The sequence below is a fragment of the Nothoprocta perdicaria genome, unplaced genomic scaffold (genome assembly GCF_003342845.1).
Source record: "Nothoprocta perdicaria isolate Ctin4 unplaced genomic scaffold, notPer1 scaffold_109, whole genome shotgun sequence".
Lineage (NCBI taxonomy): Eukaryota > Metazoa > Chordata > Aves > Tinamiformes > Tinamidae > Nothoprocta > Nothoprocta perdicaria.
In genome coordinates, this window is record NW_020454194.1 from 1,833,955 (window position 1) to 1,854,160 (window position 20,206).

The 20,206-nt window shown below is 45.6% G+C and overlaps 1 protein-coding gene across 2 annotated transcripts in view; it reads right to left on the minus strand.

Annotated features, from left to right (window-relative positions):
• Positions 1-20,206, minus strand: part of TBL1X (transducin beta like 1 X-linked) — a 136,563-nt gene that overhangs the window by 79,621 nt on the left and 36,736 nt on the right. For both annotated transcript variants that reach the window (XM_026047159.1, XM_026047150.1), the window contains exon 2: positions 12,448-12,555. The gene's annotated coding sequence lies outside the window, so the exon portion shown is untranslated. The remainder of the gene's footprint in view (positions 1-12,447; positions 12,556-20,206) is intronic.

Genomic DNA, 20,206 nt, shown 5'->3' on the forward strand with positions numbered 1-20,206 from the left:
GGGTTTGGCAGCCTCCCTTGGGCTACCAGGTTAAAGAGCACAGTTTGAGCACCCCAGGAGCGGGACGGATGTAAACAGCGTCCACCGTAAGCGCAGCGACCGAGTACAAACTGCTCACGTCCATGGAGTTAGCTACTAGAAAGACACCTATTGGCTCTCCTGTTCCACACAAGGCCCCTTTCCTCGGAAGCTCAGAAGGGAACAAAGCCGAGGAAGCGCCGGGTGCCTGCGCCCCCGGGAGCCGCCGCTCCGTGCTCCGCTCCACATCCCGCGGGTGGACGGGCCAGGCTCCCAGCTGGGAACCTCCGCAGCTCCTGGCACCCATCAACCCCTCCCAACCCCCCCAAAATAATTAAAACATCATTTACACAGTAAAATATAATTAAGAGAAAGCATTTCCAAGCTTGCTCTATACTGCCTTAGTGAGCTTGTTTGGTAATTCACAACGAGGGGACCTAAGTAGTTTAAATTGAGGACTGATTTCTGAAGATTAGATTTGAGTCTCAATTCCAACTCAACAACCTTGGGACATATTACTTAATCTTTCTGCTGACAGCTCCCCACCATAAAGTGCGTTATAATAATTCACTTAGGATTCACCTGCTTCATCAGTGTTTCGTGAGAATTAGCTGGACAATATTTACAAGGAAAAAATGGAAATGGAAAGCCCTATGTAAATGCAAAACTTATCAGAGGATATAAACCACCAGAAATCTTCACTCTCAAAACCCATGCAAGAAACATCATCACCACAATAATAAAAAACAACCCTGACTTTGCATTCAAGGTTGATTAACTTGCGTCACACTCTCAACCTTCCAGCTTCCTGCTAATTCAAATTATTAATTGGCAGATATCCAGAAGAAGCAGGGGAGGGGAAATCTAATTTGTGTATGTACTGACACAACTGCAAGCTCCCTTTACAATTGCTTATCTCCCTACTCCCTCTGTTCACCTTCCAGAAAAGCAACCAAATCAGAGCAGAGGTACTTTCTCAGTAGCAAAGAACGCAGTGCCAAAAGCATAAGCCTCTTTTTAGCAGAAACACCCTGGCCTTTCCGTCTCCTCCCTCATTTCCATTGGGCATTAAAATCATTAGGCATGTTTTTAATGGTGCACAACACGGCACGTCCTTTGGAGAGCAAAGGCAAAGCTCCTGCCGCAAGAACTTGCGCGGAAAGCTCAGGACCTGCCCGGGCTGGGGAGGCAGGGCTTGAGCCCCGCGGGCTTGAGGCAAAGCAGGGGCACGAGAGCGTCGCGCTGCCCGGGCAGGACGTCACCCGCGCGTCCTCGGCCGCTCAGGAGGCAGAAGCAGAGGCCTCCAGGAGGCCGTAGAGGCCGCCTGCTTCGGAGGCCAGCCACAAGTGCAGAAATAAACGGCCCTCCTCGCTTTTTCAGCCCTCTGACATCATCTCCCACGATTATTTCTGTCTGTTATGTTTTACTTGTGATGCTTTTAAAATTTCCCTATTTCCCCTCAGGGTTTGAGGCATTCAGAACTGAGGTTATTCTTATGCTGGGGGGGCTGAAACTTTGCAGCTCCGAGCCACAGCTGACTAAACCTTGCAGTATTTGCAGCATCTGCCGACACCAACGCTTGACTTCCTCTTTATCACACAGCGTTAATCAGATAACTGAAAAAATAAAAAAGAAAAACAAACCAAAAAAGAGAGAACCATGTCATCTGCCTTGTGTAGATGGCCACAACTCGCCGCCCCCCTCAAAAGAATAAAGAGTAAAGATGAAAATCAGCAGCTCCAACGCGGTTGTGCCGGGCTAGGGGCACTCAGCGTTCTCACCACGCGCAAAGCTGTGCCTGACCGACGCCTGGTAGCAGTGCTCCTGCCAAACAAGGACGGTAAGTTATAGCTTAGAGTCTCTTGTCAGTATTAATCTGGCTAATATTGAAAAATACAGTAAAACGGACTTGTTATTAGGTGCAACAGTGCCAGTTCTCAGTACATGGTGAAGATACTCAGGAATGTACCACCTGAGCTGCAAGCTTCACAGTTGCTTTGTAGAATCTGAACGCAAATCAGAGGGCACCATGTAGCCTTTATCACAACTAAACACCCTTTGAACACGAAGTAGTTCACAGGAAGTAACAATTTATTTCAAGCCCCAATTCCAACACATCAAAATGCGTGGCATCATTATGCGAAGCACATAAAAATGCATTTTTTCAAATGCTGCCCATCCCCAAATCCTCCTGTGTTCCTGAAGAACTCTCCTGACAGTTCAAAGAGCGAAGCAATTGCAATTGTAGTTTCAGCTGCCTTGGAAAGAGGATGCCCCCTGTCATCACCTTCCCAACCCCCAGGGTGCTACAAAACCCAGCCCCATCTGCACTGCATACAACAAGTAACCACATCTTGTTTTTAAGCCTTGACCACATCCTTTCACCTCCATTTTGGCTTGGTGGGCCTAATTTAAGTAGTGGCTTCCTAATCAAATGAATAAGAGTGAAAAAATGCCAGCAAAAGCGATCAGGAACCAAGTCACAGCGGCTGTTTTGCTCTCAGTGGTCCAACTTCCCCGACGACCAGATCAAAGTTACTGCAGAATTTTAAATGCAAAGAGTAAGCGATCACACACAGCTGAGGAGCAAAACCTAGCTACTAAATATAGCTCCTGTGAAGTGAAAAGGAAGTAAGATATTCGTAAGAATTCTGCTGATATCACAGCCAATTTTTGCTACCAAGTTTGTCCATTTCACATTTCCTATCTTGATCAGGGGGAACACAAATGCGGATGGGGGAAGCAAAGCACTGAGCTTTTTCATTCTAATAATGGGCTGAAAGCCTAGCATTTAGGTGCCATTGCACATCATTCACAAACAAATCATTTTTTGTTCTCAACTGTTAAGCTGAAATTACTACTTTTTTTTTGTACTTTTGTACTTTTAAAGCCATGACCCAGTATCTTTTTATATACTGGTTAACATTCAGGGTGAAAGGATGTAAATGTGTTTAGCTGAACCCCTCGGTCTCTCTGAACGTGTTTCAGGCCTTTGATGCCTTTGCAATAAAGAAGAACCGTGCAGGCATCCAGAGCATCGAGAAGCCACTTGTTGAATCAATCGTGCTGCTTAACTTCTCTTTAATGCTACTGAAAAAGTGTAATTAAAAGTGTAACATTGAAACTGTAAACAAGCCCTGGGGCTAAATTTAATGGCAACTACAGTGAAAGGGGCAAAGCCACAACCAAAATCATACACCTAAAGTGTTTCTTCACTGATTCCACACCAGTAGCAACAAATGAGTAGAAACCATTTCCTCTCTTGCCATAAAAACAAGACTATTCCTATTGTACTCTCTTCTTCCAAGAGGCATTCAATTCTTCCACTGCATAGGAACAGTGCCTTAAATCAATACAAACACAATCCAATTTGTGTCCAATACACTTGTGTCAAAATTCTAGTACCAAAACCCGATATTCCCTCTCCGGTGAAATCCTAACACAAAGGCAAGGCCGGGTGAGGAGAGGATCACAGAATCACAGAACCTCAAAGTGGTTGAGGTTGGAAGGCACCTCTAGAGCTCATCTAGTCCAACCCCCCTGCTCCAGCAGGGACACCCAGAGCACGGGGCACAGGGCGGCATCCAGGCGGGTTGGCAAGATCTCCAGATAAGAATATATGTTGTCTTTAAACTAAAAAAGGATTAAATAAAAAGTTAAATGTTATCAGAAAACATTTCAGCTGGAAGAGGCCTCACAGCATATCAGGCATCAGGTTTAGCCTCAGTCTTATTTCATCACAGCTGAACTTTCCGCTCCAAAAGAAGAGAATTTGCAAATAGCTGATGAAACTCATGTTGTAAACAGATGCTATTTTGCTAAAACCTGAAGCAAATACATTTTTAAAACATGGAAGAAATTCACATATGAGGACAACAAACGTTTTGAAAGAGCAGATTAAGCCTTAAATGACCAAAGACATTTAGTATCTGTATTAATGGAACAGAATGTAAGCAAGTAGCACTCAGGTACTGCTTTTGAAGGCAGAATTTCAATCTTTATTAAAAAAGGAGCACCACGTCCTTCTTCTTCACCAATAAAATATTTCTGGATGATGCAGAGCAAGAGGCAGAAAGAGCAGCAGCAGCTCCAAACCCACTTGGCCGCTCTGTTGCGATTGCATGCAAAAGTTATTAAACATGTTGCATACTATACCTGCTTCTAATTAAAGGATCGTGGGAAATTAATATGTAGTATAAATATTTCAGCATGGAAGTAGCAATATTATTTCATTAGCAGGCCAGTTCCAGTCCCATGTGAGCAGCAGGTAAGTACTGTGCTCAACCTATTCATGAAGCTCTTGGTCAATAAAGGAAAGCTTTAACTGTTTTATTTCTAGTATCTTCCATCATGTTAATCTAAGCTTTTCCTTGCACCTAACACTATCTTTCAAGACAGAAAATTCCTACTTGATGTCTTGTACCCATTGGAATTAACAAGAAAGGTGCCCCTGATCTCAGAGCAGCTTTTGCTGACAAAGCTGGGTACAGGTCACTGCAGCATGAACTCTTCTAAACGCAACATCTTGGCTCTTTTTGCTGGCCAAGAACACTGCGAGGCCGACTGGCATCCTCTGTGTGTGTGGGAAAACATAACTATGTTGTAGGTATGTTGACCATTTTGTAATGGTGAATGTAATGATTATTTAAACATATGATCTCAAAAAAGACAGTTTTTTTTTCTACTTTCCATCATGCAGTGTTAAAAATGATTAACATGAGTAATTAAATCCACACACCTTGGTTATTGGGGGAATGAAGAAAGAAATTATTTTACATTTCCTTAATCAGAGATGCACAATCATGTTACAGAGGAAGGCTCCTATGATTGATTATTCTGTTTATTAGGTCTGGAAGGAGGCTAGATAAAAGGGAAATTAATTTGTGCATGCATCAGTTGAGCTGACCTTATTTAAATTGATTTAAGCTGACTATAAATATAATTCATTTTGCAGAGATATTTGAGATACTCGCTAATTTCCACTGCAGCCTACAGAGCACCTGAAACAAAAACATTAACCGCCTCGGATATAACAAAAATTACAAAGCGCCTCTTCTGTTGCCTCAGCGGTGGCCAGTGACAGGACAAGGGGCAATGGGTACAAGCTGAAACACAGGCAGCTCCATCTCCAGGTGAGGAGGAACCTCTTCCCTGTGAGGGTGACAGAGCCCTGGCACAGGCTGCCCAGGGAGGCTGTGGAGTCTCCTTCTCTGGAGGTCTCCAAGCCCGCCTGGATGCCGCCCTGTGCCCCGTGCTCTGGGTGTCCCTGCTGGAGCAGGGGGCTGGGCTGGATGATCTCTAGAGGCCCCTTCCGACCTCAGCCCCTCTGTGGGCGACGCTATCAGGAAGCGCCTCCTCCCTCTCGCCCGCGGGCTCCGGGCGCGGAGAGGGACGCGGCGTCACCGCAGGGGAGCTGCCCTCCCGCGGGGCCGGGGCCGGGCCGAGCAGAGGCCACGAGCTGGGAGGCCATGGGCTGGGCCCGCCGCTCCTCGGCTCGGCGCCAGCGCCGCGACTGGGTTGGCTGCCGTCACCCGCAGCGCGGCGCTCTGCCCCTCAGCTGCAGCCCTCCCGGGGGAACCAAAGCCAGGCACTGGCCTCTCCTTGGCTGCCCAAGCACTAAAACACACACCGGGTTTTACCAGACTGCAGTGCCCGACGGAGAGACCTTTGGGGGAGCAGCCAGGGCGCCCTGGAGCTCCCCGCTCGGCCGGCCCTGTCGTGTCCCGCACACTCCTGCGCTGCCCCCGGCCTCCTGCCATCTCCCACAGCCACCTCACCCGCGCTCCACGTGTCCCTGCTGGAGCGGGCGGTGGGACAGAGCATTTCCAGAGGCCCCTTCCAACCTCAGCCCTTCTGTGAAGCCACCGTAGTCGCTCTTAGGGAGGGAGAGCGTGGGCCAAGGCACCCCACTACAAAGGCTGGTGTGGCCCTGAGCGCAGGGGAAGGCGCGCTCCCCGTGACGCCGTTCACAGGGCTTGCAGGGCCCTGTTCGTTACCTCTACCTGAATCTCACCAGCTCACGCTGAACAGCTACGTCCTAAGTCTCACTGGGACAGCTAATTAAACCTTTAAGAACAATAGTAATATGATTTCATTAACTAACAGCATTAAGGTGAAGACTAGACAGTAAAATATTATGTGAAAATCCTCACAAGGCAGGAACCGATGCTACTGTGTGCATACAGGGCACAAATCCTCAACCTGCATCATCTATAAAGTAGTATGATTAGCCTTATACCCAATCACTCTCCAGTAAATCAAAGCCATTTAGGTAGGACAGCCCGTATAAGTATATGGCAATACAGATCATACACATCTCAAAGGCACTAATTTATAGAGGAACATCTTACTGAAAGTGTAACTTTATGCTCTGTCATGTTGTGTCTCTGTGGGAGAACTGTAGGAGATGTTCAGATATTTAGGACTATGTTTAACTACATTGCCAGCAGTAATTCAGTGTCTACAGCCCAGTGCGCTACAAGACCCCCGTGCAAAACGAAACCCTCAAACGTTTCAGAGAGGCCCAATCCCATCCTGGTCCCGAGGGCAGCCGCTCGGCCTCCGCTTGGGAGGCGGCAGACGCCCCGCGCGCACGTGGAGCTGGCTCCTGCTCGTGGCTCCTGGGCCTCCAGCTTGTGGTACAGGAGGCTCCTGCTCGTGGTACAGGGAGCTCCTGCTCTGGCACGTGGGGCTCCTGCTCACGGCTCCCGGGGCTCCTGCTCGTGGTGCAGGGGCCAGGCCACGTGCCGGTTTGCCCAGAGCACCACAGTGAAACCAAACCCAGCGACCTGCACAGACCTCTCCAGGATGAAAGGTCTGTGCTGTGCCGCAAGTAACAAGAAGTCAGGTTAAAAACCACGGGGTAGCACATTTTATCTTCTAATTTTGGAATGCTAATGTTTCTAAGGCTCCTTTTGACATCATAGAAAACCTTCCATGGAACCCTAGTGATATTAAGAAAGAAGACGGAAGGAAGGAAAAGAGCAGCAAGAGCCTTATTCCACTAGCAGCAGCTTAAAATGCTGCCACACCATCCCAAGGCTCAAAGTAAGCAGTCGGCAGTGACAGGAGCATCATTTTCCTCATCTCTTTGGCACTATGTAAAGGCATAAAAACTCTCCTAATGGGCAAGCTCCTGTTGCAGCTAGATACGCTTCCTTCTGCCTTGGCTGAACGGCGATACAAATACCAATTCAGTTGTATTTCGTGGATAAAAAGACAGAGTTCAGTTAAGTACGACTCACCAGGTATTGAGGGGAGTACCTGTGAATATATGAGCACAGCCCTGTTTTATTCTTGAAGCTGTTGCAAATGATGGAAATTTAAAGCGTGTTTATTTTTACTGCTTATTTTTCAAAATGTTATGGCAACAGTTCACTTTTTTATAGCAAACAGAAACAATGATGTCATGTGTCATATAAACAGCCACACATTATGAATGATGAAGCCTGAACAGGAAAATTACTAGTTCATGTCTTGTCCCCACAGGCTCTAGTTTATTTGTTGACAACATTAGAAAAATGGGCTTTAGAAATCAAAAGCAATATATCGATGTCTCATTACCTAAAAACAAGAATCTCATTACAAAGGGTATTATTTACAAATTAGTTTGATTATTGTGGTAAGTCTGATTCACTGGCTGCTGAAAGGGCAAGGTCTACCTGCTCCCACTGTGCAGAAAGCTGCTCTGCCTGTGCTGTGCAGCACCAACACAGTCCTACCTAAATTAAAACTAATACCAGTCACCAATTGCAAAAGAAAAATGTTAAGCAACAAGTATGCACAGAAGTGATACAATTTGCACAAAACCCATGCACTTGAAAGGCAGAAAAATCCATAGCCAACTCCTTTATGATAGCTCCTGTCCCAGTCCTTGTATAAAGCACATTGTTCCTGGCACGGCAGGAGACATGCACTACAGCAAAAGGAACGGCCCGAGCGCCCACCCACAACGAAACTCTCTCCATTCACATCACAATAATGCGTCTGAGGAGCTCCACTGGCCAACACCGAACACTTCCAGGCGTCACTCTGTGCTTGTATACTTCTACCCAAAATGGCCACAACTTTTTTTTCTATTGCTTTTTATCTTTGACATTCTTAAGATGCATCCAATTCTAAGTTCCTTAAAGAAAAGAAATCTGCTGGCCCATTTGTTTCAAGTGTATTCCACTCATCCTATAAAACATTTAGTTCTTAAATTCCAGGTAATTAATTAACATATTAATCATCAATCTAGTGAAGGACTATCTGTTTCTTTCTAGGTATCATGTGCGTAGTCCTACTGTTTCTAAGTGAATTCTCTCAGTGCTCCCTGTTCTCACTACAGTTTTGCTTCATCTCTCTGTTTCATCTTGCTTTTTTCACTACAAGGTTTTTGGTCAAGATGCTGTAACTCAGTATGCATTTATACAACATATCACAAATGATCTCAGTATAGTCAGCCTCTAGACACTCTCACCTCCACCATATCAAAAATAACCAATGATAACAGTAAGAATGCATGGGGCAGGATTAGCATGCTTACATTTTGTTATAATGGATTCTTACTAGTTTTGATAATGATTTTGGCCATGATTTTCAAAAGGCACTACTAATGTGGGGAAATAATTTTGGTGTCTCCCTGGCAGGAAAAAGATCTGATACTCAACATGCAAAAACGTGGCCCCAGCTCAGGCAACTAAACTCATAAAGCACAGGACTGAACAAGCCTCTGTACCTAATTTATTCCAATTCCAGGCATGATCCACCAGCAAGTGATTAATAGTTTTGTTTCTATATCTGAATTCACTGATCCTTTTGGTTGTACTGAAGCTGCTGTAGTTTTCGCTATGCTTCTGATTTATTCTGCACCTACAGAGCAGTTCGGACATTGAGATTTTAGTCTGTGATGATGTTAAAAATTTACTTCACAAGAAAGAGACAAAGTGCCAGACTGAGAGGAGTAACAGGAAGTTCCTCCTGAGGAAGGGACTCCGAAGTATTTCTCCTTAGACTCCATAACTTGACTCCTGAATGGGAAAGATAACTCAGACAAACGCCAGCAGGGATCCTCTCCACACCTGGCGTTTTGTATCTTGTCGTCTTCCTAGAACAAACTTCACAAAAGCCAAGTCCATTAAAGGAGGGAAGGAGAATGAAGTTGATAGTGTGAACTGATTTCCCATTTCCGTATGCTGCGTGGCTCTCAAAGGAGTGGGAAATATATATATATATTTAAAGTTTTTTTATTCCCTTAATCCACTGGTATATGTTTTCCTCGGACAGAAATGCCTGTGGCATTTTCTGAGTTTCCTCTTAGCAGTTCAGGTGGGTGATTGATTGATATGAAGTTCTCCAAGACGGTCATTCCTGCAGACTGCTCCCCTGCCCCACCAAAGGAAAGCACCACACGGGGCGTCTACACGGCTCCACACCAGGAAGCTGCAGGAAAGTTTTTATGGAACCTGATGCTTCAAATTTTCCACCTTTATTGAGTCTGTCTTCACATCAGATTAGTTAAGAGACATTCGCTTTAGGACATGAAAGTCTTGGTGTTACTATGAGCCAGAGAAGTGCTAAAGCACGTATCACCAATTCCAGTTAATATTAACTTCAGCTAGTAAAAAATAGCTGCATATTTCAGAAAAAAAGAATGTGAAAGACTCAGGTCAGCCTGCTCTTACATATGACAGAAAATTAGAATATTGATGGTCAATTATTGGATAGGTATTTAATGAAAAGTTGAAAGGACCTGTCTGTCTAGAAACAGCAATTTCCATCATGAAGAGAACGAACAAAATTAATGGAACAAGTTGCATCTCGCTGACATGTGCTTACTCTCCTTAGATAAAGAGTATCTAGGGCAGTCAAAGAGGTCATAGAGTCAACTGGGAGGTGTTACAGAAACAGAATTAACAGAAACTTAATCTGAACATGTGACAACCAACGTGGAGAGATGAAGTAGCGGCAACAAGCAGGAGAGACCAGTAAGGCCATAGGAGTTTATGATGCTGCTAATGCTTAAAACTGTTGGGGCATCTCCACGATAAAAATGGCAAAACTGACATTTATAACTTTTCAGGAAAACCTGCTGTTAAATATAGCAAGGCTAAAAGAAACTGACAATGACACTCCATGCTAAATACACCATCATCTCCCAAATTACTGATAAGCTGGGGCACAGGATCTGGAATGCACAGAAATGCTGTGCTATCCAACAAATCCCAGGGGATAAACTTCTGCTCATGTGAGACAGGGTAAAACACCAAACCATATTAGAAGACTGGGTGATCTGTTCCTTTATCCATCTGTCTGTCAAACATGAAAAGAATTACAAAGTGCTTCCATCTGAGAGATGTCAGCTGGAAATATCATGCATCAGTAGTAAAACCTGAGTTGCTTCCGAATTTTATTTACAGAATAATTTTTTCAAATACAAAAAGAATAACTGCATTCTGGACCTGCATATTCAATCACTAGGTAATCACTATCATGGAAGTTGGGTGGCTGAGAGAAACAGAGGAAAATTATGTGTACATTTGGAATAAAGACACCTCCCTTACCCCATTACTACCAGGGATGAAAAATTGCTATTAACTAAATAATCCCAAAAGAGAAGTCCCCTTATACAGTGGATAGAAGTATATCCTACTTCTTTGTTGAAGGCATTAATTAGACATAAATACAAAAACTAAAAAATACTCAGGCAATAATTTAAATAGGAAATATGGACTAAATCATGAGTAAAGAAAACAGAAAAGGAACTAAGGATTTCCAAATTCTGATTTATGTTTTAAAAACAGAGAAACAAACTCGGTCCTGACCCATCAGCATATGGAGACTATAAAACTGTTAAGAACTGTGCAAAAAAAAGACTTAAATATTCTCTCTTTTTCAGTAGGAAAAAAAAGATTTATACAGATGAGGAGCACATTAGTAATCAAAATGAATGCTAAAAGACAACTTTAAATCAGCACACCCAGATAATTTGTGCCTTAGCATCTTAGAAGTGTTTGAGAGAGCCTCACTTCAATGATGCTAATTTTCAATGTATTTTGGAACACCAGCGAAATATAGTAAGACTATTAACATTTCCTGCCAACTTCTGAAGATGGTAAGCACTATGATCTGTGTAATTACAGAGCTCTAAGCCAACTATTAATCTCAGGCAAAATAATGACCAAAGTGATAAGGGATAAATTCACTGGGAAATGACATGAATAAAAGTGGTGCCAGTCAACACTGTTATACGGGGAGTAGGTCAGTAGAACACAAAGGTTTCATTTAATCAAGTTATACGTTTTGGTGAGCAGAAGTTACCCCATAAATGAAACACAGGGACTTTTGTAGGGCATTTAGCTTCAAACCACACTGCATAGATTAAGAAATCTGCTCTATTATCAGTACTATCAAACATAAATTAAATGAATTAAGATAGAGATGTGTGATAGATACAAAGAAGTAGCTGTCAAGGGGAAATAATAATCGAAGAAGTGTGCTCTGTGTTACCTCAATAAATTCTGTCAGCGCCAGCTCAAGATTATGTAAGAGTATCATCACTGACACAAAAAGAAATATAAATCATTGCTGAGAGTGGTTGCTTATGACACAAAAATCAGCAGCTTGGTTAATAAAGGTGGCAGGTTATTCACAGTAATATGGATTGCTCTGCACGACAGGCACTTTTTATTGCAGCCAAATAGACTTGTGTACCAAGAAACAAAGAAGGCGGGTTATAACCACAGAATGGTGCATGGAAACCAGGGACTTTGGGGGAAAAAATGGTGGCACATAAGCACCTCCACACAAATGCCAGTGAAAGGTTAGGGCAAAAAGGGAAAGCTTAGGGAAAAAATACAACCCGTACATGTACAAATGCATAGGAGCACAGACACTGTCTCTGTTCCCAGCGCTAGTGATATACTCAAATATATATATATATAATATATATAATATAATATAATATAATATAATATAATATAATATAATATAATATAATATATATAGTGATATACTGGATACAGCTGTACAGTCCCTTGAATTTTCCCAAGACATGAAAGGGTCTTGATTTACTGTTTTCTCTGCAATTCACCAAAATAGGGGATAGATTCTGTGCTTCCTTAAGGTGCTTGCCAGAATATCCCACGTGCTGCAACTAGCGCAGCCAGGGATTTAGAAGGCAGCTGTGTGGCAGGAGCACATCAACCACCTGAAAAGTCTGCAGAGCACCTATGAATGCTACATAGGAACAGCCTCTGCAAATGACTGCACGATGGTAAGAGAGCCCAAACCTTAGGTCAGCGGCAGGACAGCACTGACAGAAACGCAGGGGCAGCGCTGAGGGAGATCCTACCTCTTATTTGGAGTTAATTCCCACCACGGCAGTGTTGCTGATTCCCACCCCAGCCGTGTTGCTGACTCCCACCGCAGCGCGGCGCTCGGCCTTACCTGCTCGCGAGACCCCCGGGCTGCTGACGGCGGCTCCGCGCAGGCTGCTCTCCGGAGTCTGGCCGCTGGAGCTACCATGGAGCTCTCCGCATCCGCCGCCCGCGAGGCCTGCAGGAGACAGCGACCCAGTCAGCACGCGGCGCTCGGCGGCCCCGCTCTCCCGCTCCGTCGCTCCCCGCGGTACCCGGTGCCCTCCCAAGGCAGGAGATTGGGCAGAACCATGGGAGACACAAACACACGGCACAGACCTGAGCAGGCAACCGCTCTGCAACGCCGGGTCCCTTCTCAGGATGCTCCCTCTCACACCGGGACCTCGGCCGGCGCTTGCCAGCCCCTTCGGCCGTGTGTAACGCGCTTCAAACACCCATGCACCCCCATGCACCCCACAGCTCCCTGCCCTGCACCTCGGGCCTTGGCCCTCGGTGTTCGTCTGTATAACCGAATCATTCCGTGCTGGAAAGTGGAACGAGATATCCATTGGAGACTTTCTAAATTAATCACATCCTTTCACACAAATATCCAACAGTTTTTAAAACTATCCACTAAGCAGCATTTTAGTATTCAATTTAATAAAAAAAATATTTTAAAACATCACCAGGAGACAGCTTTCATAAATCCAATGCTAATTCTCAGTTGCAATGTTACATGCTCTCATCTACACCAGTGTGATACAAATTTAAGCATCTACCCCAATACAACCCTCACACATCAAAGAGTGATACCCTTTCTAAGCAGAGATCAGTGACTATAAAAGGGACAAGAAATGCTATCTATAGCATCAAAAAGTATTCAAGATAGGTCAGCTAAATTATTTTCCTGAGTTTTTCTACCGAATGTATGTAATAAAGTGTGGTACCTCCATACTTCACCTATCTAATTCTCAGACAACATTCTGAGGTGACTGCTGTCCCCTCTCCATCTTGTTTTGGAATTGTTTCCTTGCCATTTTCCCATGGTGTATGTATGTTTATGCAGAACATAACATACTCAAGAAACAAAACTCCGTATAAATAACCTGAAAAATTATAGCATTATTAGAGTAATCTGAAAAAACTAGAGTATTTTGCTCTTACGACTTCTCCATGTCTTACAGAAAATAAATTTAGAATATTGATATATTGAAATTAGCTCTGTTTGACACTCTGACACTGCGGGATGCATCAGGAGCTGGGACATTGTGGGGCTGCTCCGGAGAGAGCTATCAGCTGAAAAACGGCTGATCTGCCATGAAGGCTTCAGCAGGATTCACCAGAGTCTAACACAGAGTGTAAAACAAATCAGAAAAGAGAAACACTGTAGCACTGTAAACTAAAATATCAGGTTCCTTCTACTGTGATTACATTCACAAATTAGCTGGGCTCCGTTTCCATTTGTTTGGCTTACAGATCTCACACCCCCGGTCACTGGTGGAGCCGCTGGAGACGCCGGGCGCTGCTCAGGCAGCGCCGAGAGCAGGGGCTGCAGCAGTGACCACCCTGATCTAAGCCCGGATTTGGTCACCTGGCCAGAAAACCTTTGGCAAAAGCCCCGACTGGCCTCCAGCTCAGAAGACAGCTTGTGTGTGTATGGGGAAACCCACACCAAGCAAACCCATCATTTTCAAGAATCAAGTAAGGGACAGGAGACAAATAATTCAAACTTTTTATGCTGTTTTATCACACGGCCTTACCCAGAAGGGTTTCCTCCAGCAAAGAAAAGCTAACTCCTTAAAACCCAATTTCATACGGCAATAAATGGCATCATAAGGTTGGAAACAGAGAGCAGTAAACAAAAGGAAAGTATTTTTCAAAAAACTTTTACTGGCAATACTAATATTTTGCCCCATCACTATGTGCAGTAGGATTACAATCTCCACAATTTAGAAAAGAAGTTGAGGAACCCAGAGATCATAGAAAGCAGCTGCAAAAGTGATCAGTGCGCTGAAGAAAATACTTTAATGGGAAACATTCGGAGAGTTCAACCCATATAGTTTAACAGAAAAAAAAAAAAAAAGGATGTCTTAATTTCAGCATATAAGTGTTTTCATGGAACGGAAATACCAACTGGCTCATTAATCTAGCAAAGTAGGGAATATATAACACAAACTCATGTCTGGAAGCCAATGCCAAAGTCAAACGAGAAATTAAGCACACAGTTTCCGTCACCTGTGATTAACCGTTAGCACAATTAGCAAAAGGAGAATGTACCAGATTCCCCACTTCTTGACATCAAGGTTTGCGGAGACTTCCCTAGAAAATCAATTTCTGCAAAAAAACAGAAGTTATCCCTTAGTCAAATACAAGTTATTGGGTTTCACAGAAAGGCAGCTGGGCAAAGAGTCAGTAATGCAGAGAAGCAGAGATTAGATGATCTAATCAGCCCTTTCTAGTCATAAATTAAGTATCTTATGATCAGAGACTCTAGTCTGGCCTAGCAATTGAAGGCCTGGATGGGGTAAGCAAGGTGCCGGCTGCGCTGCTGGTTCCAGCATGGACTTTGTGATGCCATGCACACAGAGACAAGGACACAGGGAGACACACGCAGACTTGCACATGGGGATCGGGTATCCCTGCGTTCGGGCTGCACGCTGGGTTAGGCCTGCAAAGACCCTTCCCTTCCAGAGGCAGGCGGACTAACCTGCACCTTCAGCTCCCCTGTTACGCCTTGGGCTGCTAAGTGGCCAGCGGCATTAGCCACGTTTAGCTCTCAGCCCGAAACACTGGCAGCTCTCCGTGTGTTTGCACCAGTTCGAAACCGGGCACCTCCTTTGGGATACTTACAGCAGGGATCTAAACCACCGGCTGGGCCCAGGGGCTTTACAGAGCCCCTGAGCAGGAGAGGAGCTTCCCGCCCGCTTCAGGCTCACGGCTATTGGGCACACCATACAAAAGGAGGTTTTCGTAAATCCCACTAAATTCTAGATTTAGATTCTTAAATATTTCTTCACAGTGATTTATGTTTAAATTCTATTTTTGCCTAATTTCACCTACACTATCTTATTTATTTTTATGAGAAAACAGAGATGAGAAGAAATCAAAGCAGTGACACTAGTAAAATAATTTCAGGACAATTCTTTGTCCTGAAATTGTTCCATAATGAAAATTGCTTCAAAATCATTGTTGCATAATCAAAAACATTAACTGAGTGTCTAATTTATTATCCTCCCTCCTTTCTGGATTTTAAAAGCACATGAATATTTAAATGATAAATAGGCCATTTTCAATAGACAGAAAACTAGAGATACATTTTTGAGAAATTTCGCTATCAATCTCTAGGAAAGAAGTGCAGGATATGCAGGGCACAAAATGAATATTTTGCTCTCTTTCAAATTGATAAACAGCTTTAATATTTCCAAACAATCCCCGGGGGATTATACTTGCAGGAAAACAGGAGTATATGGCATGTTCCAGCAGGCCATCAATAATTATGCCACCCTTCTGCAAAATATAAACCAAATAACATCTTTCGAAAGTTGCTAAAATACACACAAAGCAAAAGTGTAGGAATTTGTTCAGAAAACATCCCAGTATTTGCCAAGCTTCTGCTGATGAGCTGTTTTTCTTTTTATATGTATTGATATTACATATAAATATAATCATAGTGGTATAGTATGAATGTGGCTACCTGAGGGCCACGACCAGCCATTAGTGTGTACAAGGATTAAGGAAAACCCTGTGGTTAAGTGGCACCAGAAGCAGAGCCACCACTTCCAACAGGAAGCGCGAGGTTTTTCCAGCAGCTTTCCACAAATACGGATGCACTGGGATTTCCATCTCACCCGGTGCCTGCACATTAATCTATTAGCCCTAAGGTATTAAAGAGTAAATAAATGCTACTGAACGGCTTGCTAGGGTAATTTTTCTTCCTCTGTAGATACTTATTTGATATTTCCCAATCTGTCCTTCCATAGCACACTCTTCTAAAGGAATTTAGAACCGCTTTCCCTTTTAAACCTAGCACTGATGAACACTTAGCTCTGATGAAGGAAGCAACCTGAGCCACTATTGAGCAAGTCAGAAATCACGGAGTCAATGTCGGTCCCACCGCAGCAGCAGCTCCGAGGGCGCCATGCGGGAGGAGGAGGGAGGGGAGCGGGATGAGGGAGCCGGAGGGAGAGCGGCGGGAGCGGCGCACGGCGCCCCGGACACGCTTTGCCCACCTGCCCGGGCCACTTGCACGGCCACGCGTGCCCATGGGTGTCGCCACGTAAAACAGCATCCCGTCGTTTCCTGGTAATTTTATTTTTATCAGAGAGATATACACATGGCAATTAGCACTGAATTAATTTCACTAACCCGTGGGCAAACCAAATGGCATTTTTCTAATTAATAAGTCCAGATTAAAGAAAAAAATATTTGTCTCTTGATAGGAACTCCTGAGATTTCTGCTGAAATCTATGAAATAGGAGATAAAAAGCACATCATGTGCAGGACTTTTGTGATGAGGAAAAAAAAAATTGAAGCGAAAATGGATCATTAAATCAGTGCTACTTCGGGTAGGTGAGAAAGAGTTACCCTCTGCTGAAGCACTGAAGGGTAATCCTCTGCTTTGTCTAGTCAGCTCTACCTCAGGCAAAAGTACAGAGGAAAAAACAGTGGTGAAGACACAGGCTGCAAATGAGGTCTTAATTTTGTCAAACAGGATCTAAGGGATGTTGCCAGCGTCGCCAGAGAGGCTGTGGAGTCTCCTTCTCTGGAGATCTTCCAAACTCGCCTGGATGCCGCCCTGTTCCCCGTGCTCTGGGTTTCCCTGCTGGAGCAGGGGGGTCGGACTAGATGATCTCTAGTGGTCCCTTCCAACCTCACCCAGCCTGTGACTCCGTCAGCTACATTCCTGGCGGGCTGTAGTTTCCGTAAGGCCGGGAAGGTGGGATGCGACGGACGCTGCGCCGATGCAGCCCCGATGCTGCAGAGCCGCTCGGGCAGGGCCAGGCCCGCCATGGGGTGGGTGCAGCTCCTCAGAACGGGCCCAAGGGCACAAGGGGACCGGGCCTGGGGCACTCTGCACCCCACTGCGCATACACCTGCCCATGGGATAACGCTGCCCACAGGATAACCCGCACCGCCAAGGTGCCTTCTCCCCTTACGCACCGGAGAGCACCGGAGCAAACCTCGCAGGCTGCGGAGCTGGGGGTGTGAGGAGAAGCCAAAACGTCTCCTTAGGCATCGATTCCTGCTCCCCGTTTCGTGGCAGCTTCCTCGAAGGCGCCCAGCACGGGCCCGAGAGGGTAATGAGTTTCTGAGCACACACTCTAATGGGGCGCGCTGCATCAAAGCTTTCCGTAATTGCCTGGATGCTGCTTCCCAGCAGTGCTAAACAACTTAAATATAATTAGCTGGCAGCCCTATGGGCTGCGTTTCCCCACTGGAACACCTCTTACACTAATCCATTTATCAGGCTGGCAGGCGACCGAATCGCCAGTACGAGGGGCCCCTTCTACCGATACTTGGCCAGTGAAACCTCGGGCTCGTTACTGACCCCGGGTATTTTTGCGTTATTTAGAGCCAAGCACAAACAGGCCCCACGCTCCTCCCTTCCCAGCACTGACGAGCGTGATTATTTGTTTCCTCAGCCCACGAGGAAACAAGGCTGGAGCCACCAGGCAGAAGCGCATTGGGATGTGCATCCCAGGGAGCCGCGCGCTGCCGGAAACCGCAAGGGAACGGGCAAACGCTGGCAGAGCTCCTGGAAGTTTTCCAGACAGTCAAAACCCCTGGAAACTTGGGAGCAGTGGACAGGTTTCAGGTATATCCCTCCAGCAGGTGGTTTGACTTAGCCCTCAAGGAGCAATGTCTGCATACCATGAATTTCCTGTATTTCCCTGCAAATGACATGGGACGAAAGAAATGGAGAGGCCGGGCTGGGGCTGCGGGCAAACGCACAGGAGCTGAGCAGCGCTCGGCCACAGCGCTGCGCGCTTTGCAAGCTGCTCAAGAACCCCCACAAAGGGACAAACAAGCGTTTGCAGTTTAACTTCCAAGGGATGGAAGTGCAATGTAGGCAATCCCTTCATTTTGTCCCCGTGGCTTTTGCTTTCGGACAGATTCGGGCAAGCAGAGCTCTGCCGGGGCCGAAGTCCTTGCGGCCGCAGGCATCTTCCCACATGAGTCCCACTGTTGGAACAAAGACATTGTAAAAAAGCTGAATCCTCACAAAAGACTATTATTCTTTTAAATAATAAAATAAAAGTTCTTGAGGATGTTGTACACTTAAACTTCTTTCCTACCAAGGTGCAGGGCAGGAAATAACATGAGATAAAATTGGTAATTGCTGGTAAGGAGGTACAGAAAATGGGTTTGGAAGAGATGCCCTCCTCTTCGGCCTCTTTCCCTGCAATCAATAATCCATATTCTGCCTCAGAATCAGTAGGAACCAGCTGCAGTGTTAATACTCTTTTATTTGGTTACTTCCCCTGTGTATTCTCACCAGGGGCATAGAAATACTGCAGAGATACAATAGGGAATCACTTACTGCACTATTTCTACAGGAGCCTAAGCAATCCACCTGCTCTAGAGCTTATGGTTCCCACTCATGAATTGTCTTTAAAAAAATAAATCCCCCAAAATTACAAGTTAAAGTTAAGACATGCTCTGTTTTTTTTCTTTTACTTGCACAGGGAAAAGCTTTTAAAAATAAACTAGCTCACTTATACATTCAAGTAGATGAAGTTACTATGGAGAAATTTAAGTGTCCCTGCTTGAGCAGAGGAGTTGGGTTAGATATCATAGAATGCCGAAGGTTGGAAGGGACCTCAGAGGTCATCGAGTCCAACCCCCAATCTCTAGAGATCCCCTACAACCTCAACCATGCTGTGACTCTGAAGAAGGTTTATAAAAGAAAATGCCCAGCACCCTAGGGAGACAGGGAAGGCCAGCTCTGCGATAGGTTTTGTCGCACCACTAAGGAAGAGCTACGCGCTAGGATAAGCACACGGAAACCAGAGGGAAAGCTTGTGGAATCCAGGGAGGGACTGAAAGAGGGACTGAAATATCTAAGAGCAGACCTCGTGACTGCAGCGGAGTCACGTGGGGAGCAGACCCGAGCTGCTGCTGCAGCTGGAAATGGGGAGCGCGGGGCCGGGAGAGCGGCCTGACCGCCCGCCCGAGCTGGGCCTAGCGAGGGGCAGCCGCGGCGACGCCCCCCGGCGCCACTCGTGGAAACGCAGTCCCGGGTGTGTGTGGGCTCCGGTACAACGCCCGGCAGGTTACTCGACACTCGCTGCTGCAGAGCCGGAGACTTCTTTGGTGCGAAGCTGGCAGCAGCAACTTCAATTCCACGCGCGCCCTCCTCCCACTGCTTCCCTTCGCCTTGAAAACTAATTCCCGACATAGTGACTTTCGCATGAGGCAGCCAGCCCCTCTCTCCCGAGCTCTGTTTCCTCTCTCCAGTATCTTCCCTACCGCTACAAAAGCGCAAACCTAGGCAAGGCTGGCCCTAAACCACACGCACCCCACTACTTGTCACTCGTACGTTCACACGAAACACGCCATTTCACACACGCGTTTCCGAAGACTCCTTAAAAAGTCAGTGACACTAAATAGAATCAACAACGGATGCAATCTCAAGCAGATTTTGGCGTGCGAAGCGTTGAGAAACCCTCTTTTTGCCATTTTTCAGGAAAGGCAGCTCCCAGCTCCCTGAGGCGGCGGGCGCGCTTGCCGGGCAGCAGCGGCGGGACTCTGCCCGGATGCCTCCAGCAGCCCCTCTGCTGTACACTGAAATTCCCGGGGGCCACTTCTGATTTAAAGGGTTCTTTATTTCTCAAGGTAAATACAGTCTC